General features: G+C 28.0%; 1 non-coding gene across 1 annotated transcript; it reads right to left on the bottom strand.

Annotated features, from left to right (window-relative positions):
* Positions 1 to 1,098: 1,098 nt before the first annotated feature.
* On the bottom strand, positions 1,099 to 1,171 carry TRNAR-ACG (transfer RNA arginine (anticodon ACG)). Its single transcript has one exon. It is a non-coding gene; the product is annotated as a tRNA-Arg (tRNA).
* Between the last annotated feature and the right edge of the window lie 6,796 nt (positions 1,172 to 7,967).

Raw genomic sequence — 7,967 nt, 5'->3', positions numbered from 1 at the left:
ACGTTGTGCGAAGTTGCAACAGTTTCAAAGCTGGTTGAGGAGCCAAAATTCTGAATTTTCTTCCCTTGATCTTGATGGAGCCCATTTCTTCTTCTTCTTCTTCTTCTTGCAAGCTAATAAGAAGTTGAAGAAAAGTGAACGGAAGAGCCAAATGGGAGCTCCAAAAGGGGACAGCCGAAAGAGAGCCTTCTCCTTCTACTCTTTGATTTATAGTGTTAAGTGACTCCACCCAATAAATTCAAATTAATTTGAATTCCAATGCTTGAAATTTTGTCAATCTGTAATTTAGTGACAAGTTCCAATTTGTGATTTTCTTTCCAATTTGATTTCTATGTAAGACTTGTGTACTTGCAAATCAAGTGATTAAATCACTTTCTTTAATTAGCCTTTCTATTAGACCCTGCTAGGCCAACACACTGGGTCCCACCTAAAATAATCTCTCCTCTTAGTGGGCCCAACCCCTTTTGATTTGATTTCATATTGGGCCCTACTTAACTTCTTGGATCAAAAAATTATATTCTAACAAATATCAAGAACCGATTATCCTATTTGTCTTTATTTTTTATCAATAAATTTAAATATAGAGGGATAAATTTTATCCTTAATAAATTCTAGTAATATTCTTGAGGCAATTTGTACTCTTTAAAGTAGTATAGATATAGATTGTGTATTTTCTTTTCCAATTTAGTGCCTGCTAGTTATTGTGTCCATATTAATATAAACTAAAAAAATAAAAAAAAAAACTGGTCCATTAATTAAAACCAATTTATAATTATAAAAAAAGCAGGGTCCACTATGATAGGTGCTCACAATTCAGTTAACCGAACCGTGGACATATTTGTCAAATTGACCTGGTAATCAAAATCGAACCAATGCCAACCAGTTGGACTAATTAGTTTTTTTATATTTATAATATATAATAAAAATACAAGAAATACATAAAATATTTTGTTATAAATAAGAAATAATATATTATATATTTATATATAATACATATATATTCATTTATAATATAGATAATAAAAATTGTTTATATTATACATAAATACTGAGAGGTTAACCCTGTTTTAAAGTAACAAGTAATAACAATCCTAAAACCGACTCCGCTGAGGATCGAACTCAGAATCTCTGGTTCCGTAGACCAGCGCCTTATCCATTGGGCCACGGAGTCACTTGTGCGAGTACGGAAAACAGAAGACTCTTTCTGTGACCTCCTAATGGACCTAACCCCTAACTTCACTTTCTTAGGCTGGGATTTAATTAGCCCGGCCCAAGTTCAACTACAATCTCTAATATGTTTTTATCAAATTACAATTTATCAGACGGGTTTTGATTTGCTGCTCACCGGCTTTTTTCACATCCCTAGGACATTACAGCTATGCATTAAGAAAATTTCCTTGTCATTCATTAGTGTCGGATTAGCTATTATTAAACTTTTTAATTTTATTTTTGTTTCATGAAACTACACAACAGAATTAGCTTGGAGTTGGGAATGATGTGGTGGGTGGTAACAATGACGCTGTTTAGTATTTTAATTACTCATTTGAAAAATGAGAAACTAGGTGATAAACGTTTATTTAGTAGTGTTGTTTGATAGTTAAGTAGCATTAGACGCCATTAGGCACTGAACAGGGATAAAAGTTAGTCTAGGGATAGCAAGCCGATCCTCCCCAAGAATTCACATCAACGAGAAGGTTTGGCACCTCGATGTTGGCTCTTCACCACCTGGGGTTGTAATATGTTCGAAAGGTTGGGCTATTCACCCGTTAAAGTGATACGTAAGCTAGGTAGCTTGACAGTAAATAAACGGTTGGGCATTGGAGGAAAGTTTAAAATGGTATTTTCCTCAACACCTACATAGTGATGATTTGGCACTGTTTCTCAAATAAATAGCCACAAAACCAAACACCGTGATTAATTGAAGCCACATTATAGAATGGATGTAAGGTTTAGGAAGAAACTGTAATTTAAGCTAGGGATGACAATTTTTCTCATAAAACCACAATTTTTCTACAATTTTATTAAATGGGGACAGAGTGGGGACAGGGAAAATATTTTTGCATCAAATTGGGGATGAGACTTGCATATAATTCCCTGAACCCACCCCGAACTTGATGGTAAATTTCTAAACCCCTAGGTTTAATATTAATTTCTAAAATATCCTTAAACTTCTCCCACATTCCTAAAACCTATAAGATCCCATACTCCTATTTTTAAAATACCCCAAATTCCTATAATTCAATTTCTAAAAGCTCCTAAATTTAATATAATTTTATGTGGTTATCTTAGGGAGGGAAGGGAAAATTCAGGGATTCCCCATCCCCAAAGGGGGCTTCCTACCCCATTGCCATTCCTAATTCAAGCCCTTGCTCCTTTTTAGAGCCTTGCTCTGAACCCTCTAGGATTGTTATTAAGGGTTGATTGGTTCCAAGTTTTCCAATATCATGTTTTTCTAATACCATAGTTGAATTTATATATAAGGCGAATATTAGACTTGGTTTTGGTTATGATGCATTTGAATAATTAGTCATGTTATCGTTGTAGTATTAATCTCTCCTAGAAAAGGGTTAAAAGAATTTTAGTTTAAAATAAACATGATGTGGGGTCATGGGCCATATCTCTTGTTAAAATTGTAATTGCATATCAAATATACTGTTGGTTTTTTAATCACATAAAATCTTAAATTCTAACGTTGCATTTAGTATGTGTTGAAATTTCCTCAAGAACTTTACATAAACTTTCTATTTCTCTCTTATTTTCTATCAAACCAAACATACTCCTACCTTATAAAGTAGTATCTCTTTGTGAGGACCAGTCCTCTACAATAGATTTATAATATATATATATAGTCAGCATAGATCTTTTTTGAGAGAAGTTATTTATCTATTTTTTCCATTTTTTATATATTTTTTATTTTCTTGTCTTAAAAATACAAAACAACAATCATTCCTTATCTTGATTAGATTAAACAACCAATGAAATGTACTTTCCAAAAACCACAATAATATCTTCTCCTAAAAGTTCTCGTAAACTACCTCCCCCACTTTCTCAAAAAATTATCACTAATTCCTATTTATCTTCTAAATTATCTCTAATTCCTATTTATCTCCAAAATTATCTCTAATTTAGTAGAGAGTTTTTCTCTAAATTATCTCTAATTCCTATTTATCCTCTCCCCTAAATTTTATCTATATCTATCTAAATAAAGTTTGGATTAAAAAATATAAGAATTATTTAAATATTCTAACAAAATTATAGAATAACATTAAAATATTTATTAAAAACACAAAAAATAATTTTATATTTTTAAAAAATATATCACCAAATTATACTCTAACAATTTAAATTATCTTTTTCCAAATTATCAATTTAAATGTTTTTCAAATATTTAATAATACGTAATAGCTTTAAATAAATAAAATCTAAATAACAAAAAAATTAAATATTTTATAGATTATTTAAATATCTATCATAACTAGATTTTAAATAGTTAAAATAACAGAATTATGTAATAAATTAAAAAAAATCTTCAAAGTAGAAAAATAATAATAACATAATATTGAAATTAATAATAATTTAATATATTAAAAAAATAATATGAAATTATGTAATAATAGTATAAACTTTGATTTTATGGATAATTAAATTCAATAAATAATTAATATTTTAAATTTTATATATTTTTCATATTATTTATTTATTTAAATGACTAAATATGATAAATAATAAAATATTTAACATAACTAGATTTTAAATGGTTAAAGTAAAGAAATTATGTAATAAATTTTAAAAAATCTGGAAAGTAGAAAAATAATTATAACATAATATTGAAATTAATAATAATCTAATATTTTTACATAATATTGTAAATAACTAATTTCACTTATATCAAGTAATAATTCGGGAAAAAAACTGAAAAACATTAATATTTATTAATAATAATTTTAAAATCCTAGTATATATTTATTATATAATTACATATACTAAAATTAATATTTATTGTATTTTAGTAATTATTTATTATTTTTCTGTGATAAATGTATTTTCAATGATTATGTACACATTTATTTTGTTTTTTTATTTAACATAAAACATTCATTAATTATTGGAGATTAAACTACTATTATTGAATTTTTTAAATTTAATTTATAGTACTTATTGTATTTTTGTTATAACGTATTGATTAATTAATATTTATTAGAGATTAAACTATTATTTGAGATTATACTATTTTTTTACTAAGTTAATATATTTTAGTAATTATTGTAATTATTATATCTTTTTCATTATTAATATATTTTCAATAATTATGTGTTTTCGCTGTAAATTTTTAATAAGTTTTGGAGTTAAAACTGTAATTTTTGTAATTATTGTTATTTATCAAAGATAAAACTATTAATTTAGCTAAAATCATGAGTGTTCATGAGTTGGTTCGGACTGGTCATAGGCTATTTAGCCAACAAATTGACATGGTCAGGTTGGGGAGTTGGTTATTTGAAGCCGACTAACCTTTTGTGAAAACCGACCCACTCAAGTTGTATCGGTTTTGGTCGGTTTTCACAAAAGGTCAATCAGTTCAAAAGATTTAAAATTAAAAATTAAGTTTAATTTTAAAAATTATAGTGCAATTGTAGGAACGTGGTGGTAACTTAAACCATCAAAACAAAGGAGGTGTCAAACTAATACTATATGAATGCTTGTAATGAGCCCATAACTCATCGCACATCTACAATGAGTTCATAACTCATCACACATATGTGATGAACTCATAGTCGAAACAGGTTGCGATGAACTTTGGACCCATGCGGACTTGTGATGAGTTTAAATCCATCGCAGAACTGTGATGGGCTCCGAACCAGTGTGAACTTGCGATGAGTTTAAAGTCATCACATAATCGCGATGAGCGCAAACTCACCGCAGAGCAGAAACAAATAATAGAAACCCGTGCATCATTAAATAACGTACATGACGGGACACTCCGTGAGCCTAATGAGGGTGTACAAGCTAAATAATGATGTCACCCATGCCACGTCTTTTTAAAAGGGCCACGAAAGGAAATAACACACGTGTATTATGAGAATCCTCAGATGAAAGGAAAGTTCGACCTTGAGATATCTCATAAGACACGTGTCGAAACCCTAACAGTATTCCCTAACAACTGACACCAAATCCAAGATTCTTTTTCCTAATGGGAACCAAACACTTTTAGATCCTTCCTTTCAGGACCATGGGATCCCTCCCTATAAATAGGGGTCTAATTCATAACAAGATAATCATTCTATTACCTCAATTGCCCTAACCTTTAGCTTACCTCCTACACTTCGCTTTCTTTTGTCCTTCAAGGAGACTCCCGTACATAGCCTAACCACCTCATTCACATCAATTATTAAAAAATAAATTTAAAAATTAGATTTATGAAATAAAACATTTTAGACTAAGAAATATGGGAAATTTCTCACTTTTCATATTAAAAATTACATTTAAAACATAAAATATTAATATATATCAATGGTTAGGTCGTTCGATTTTTGTCGGTTTACAAATAGTCAAAGTGAAACTGATCAAACTTGGTCGAATTGGGAATTTTTTGAACCAAAGCCAACATAAAATACTAGAAAATTGACCAACTTAGGTCAAGTTGATCAGGTTGGTCGGTTTCACAAGTTTGATGAATAAAATTAACTAAAATTAATTATTTTTATTTTTGTATTATAAAAAATTTATTAAAAGTAGTACATAAAATATGAATAATTATTAATTATTTGAAAAGTTGAAAATATAAAACAATTGTATGCTCTTATATATTTATATTACATTTATTATAACACACCTTATATTTTACATATTTACTTAAACCTACCTTATAGTTTTATTTTACTAAAATATCCCATATATTTTATAATTTATTTACTTAATCAACCTTTCATTAAGGAGTGTTTGTTTTGCCATTAGACCCATGATTTTTTATTCCAAAAAATACACTTAACAATTTTTTATACAAAAAACAAAATTGGCCAAATATAGCCAATAGAGTGGTTGATCGTGTCTTATTAAGGACAAAATGGTATTTTTGTATATTTCTATTTTCTTTTGATTAAATTTATTCAAATGAACATTAGGGCCAACATTGTCATTTTCCACTATCATCTAATGGACAAAAAATAAATATATGATATAAAATATTTTAGACTAATGAATATGGGAATTTTCCTATTTTCCCATATTAAAAAATTAAATTTAAAATATAAAATATTAATATATATTTACTAAACCAAAGCCGATCTGAAATACTAGAAAACCGACCAACTCGAGTTGAGTTTGATCAGATTGTTGGTCCCCGTCACCATGCCTCTCCTTGCTTCATTATCCCCACCCTGCATTCTCTTTGACTTTCTCCTCTCCCCTTCTCACCACACCCATTAAGCCATGCCATCCAACTACCTAAAAATATTCCTATAATCTCTCTCCTAAGATTTCTCATTTAAATCAATAGTAAAACATCATGTTGCCCCACTCCCTAATGAATTCCTAAAATGCATCCCCCCAATCTATATCCACTCTCCCTCATTTAAAATATTCATATTAATTAATAAATAGTTAAATATGGTTAATATTTAATCTCACCCATATTCAATGAGTATTAAATAGTGTATTACCAAAAGTTAATAAATACGGTTAGTAAATTACCAAAAATTAATAAATATTGTTATTAATTAACTCATTAACAACAATTTATAGAAATTAAAAACACTTTAACTAATTTCTATAAAATTGAGAATTATATTTAACAATTACCAAAAAGTATAAAATTTTAGTCATTGTTATTATTATAATTAATAACCTAATACAAATGGGGGAACAAAACATTATAATGTTAGAAAATGAAAGTATTAATTAATTTATATTGAAAAATAAAAGATAAATTAGTGTAATTTCTTTAGTAAATTACCAAATAAAAATATACATTTAATAACAATTTTAAAAAAAATCAATAAATCCCCATAGTTACACAAATGTAATAAATTTTTCAAAAATTTTCATAAAACTACATTTTTATAAAATAACATTTTTGAAATTAAAAGATACAAAGTATTTGAAAGTTTATTTAAATTGCATTAAATAAATATAGAAAATTATTAGAACATTTTGGAAACTTTAGGAAAATTTATTACATTTGATAGATTTTGGAAAACCATTGAAAACTTATGTAATTTTCATTGCACATTATTGAAAATTATTAAAGTTAAATGACTATGGGAAATAGAAAACTATAATTTGAACAAAAGATTACACAAATTATGAAGATAAATTAGTATAATATTTGTAAAGGAAATTATTCGTTAGTTTATATTAGAAATTATAAGATAAATTAGTATAATTCTATTAGTAAACCATTTAAAAAGAAAATAAATTATTTAATAAAAATTTAAATAAATTTGCATAAATTTTCAAAATTACACAAGTACAATAAATTTTTCAAAATTTTCATAAAATTACATTTTTGAATATTAAAGACAATTCAATGTACTTTTAGAAATTTACCATGTGGTTGATACTCAATATATCCTTTTGATCATTTCTATCATCAAATTGAAAATTGGGTTGACGGGGACAGTGTTTTCAAAACTAGATCAAAACAGATGGTTAGACCGGAAAAATTGGGAATCAGACACCGTTTCACCTTAAAACCGCTTTTTGTCCAATAACCATTTATTTGGTTAGCGAACTGTTGACCTTGGCGGTCGAACTATCAACCGAGACAACAGTTTTTGGCCTTTTTTTTATTTTCTAATTTTTTTTATTAGAGCGGGTCATTCGTTCGAATCGAACAATCAAACCGTTCGACCCTAGAATGGTTTCCTATTCAATCCAACTTTAAAAACCTTGGATGGGGAGTGGGTACCTTGCCTTGAGCTTGGCTTGGTGTGCGGCATGGCCTGGCCCAAGGCCCGACCCATGGACCAACC

Source organism: Nelumbo lutea, chromosome 2 (genome assembly GCF_056320005.1).
Source record: "Nelumbo lutea isolate HS-2025 chromosome 2, American lotus-T2T, whole genome shotgun sequence".
Taxonomy (NCBI): Eukaryota; Viridiplantae; Streptophyta; class Magnoliopsida; order Proteales; family Nelumbonaceae; genus Nelumbo; species Nelumbo lutea.
The sequence above is the reverse complement of the archived record's forward strand: the minus strand, read 5'-3'. Positions and strand labels throughout refer to the sequence as shown.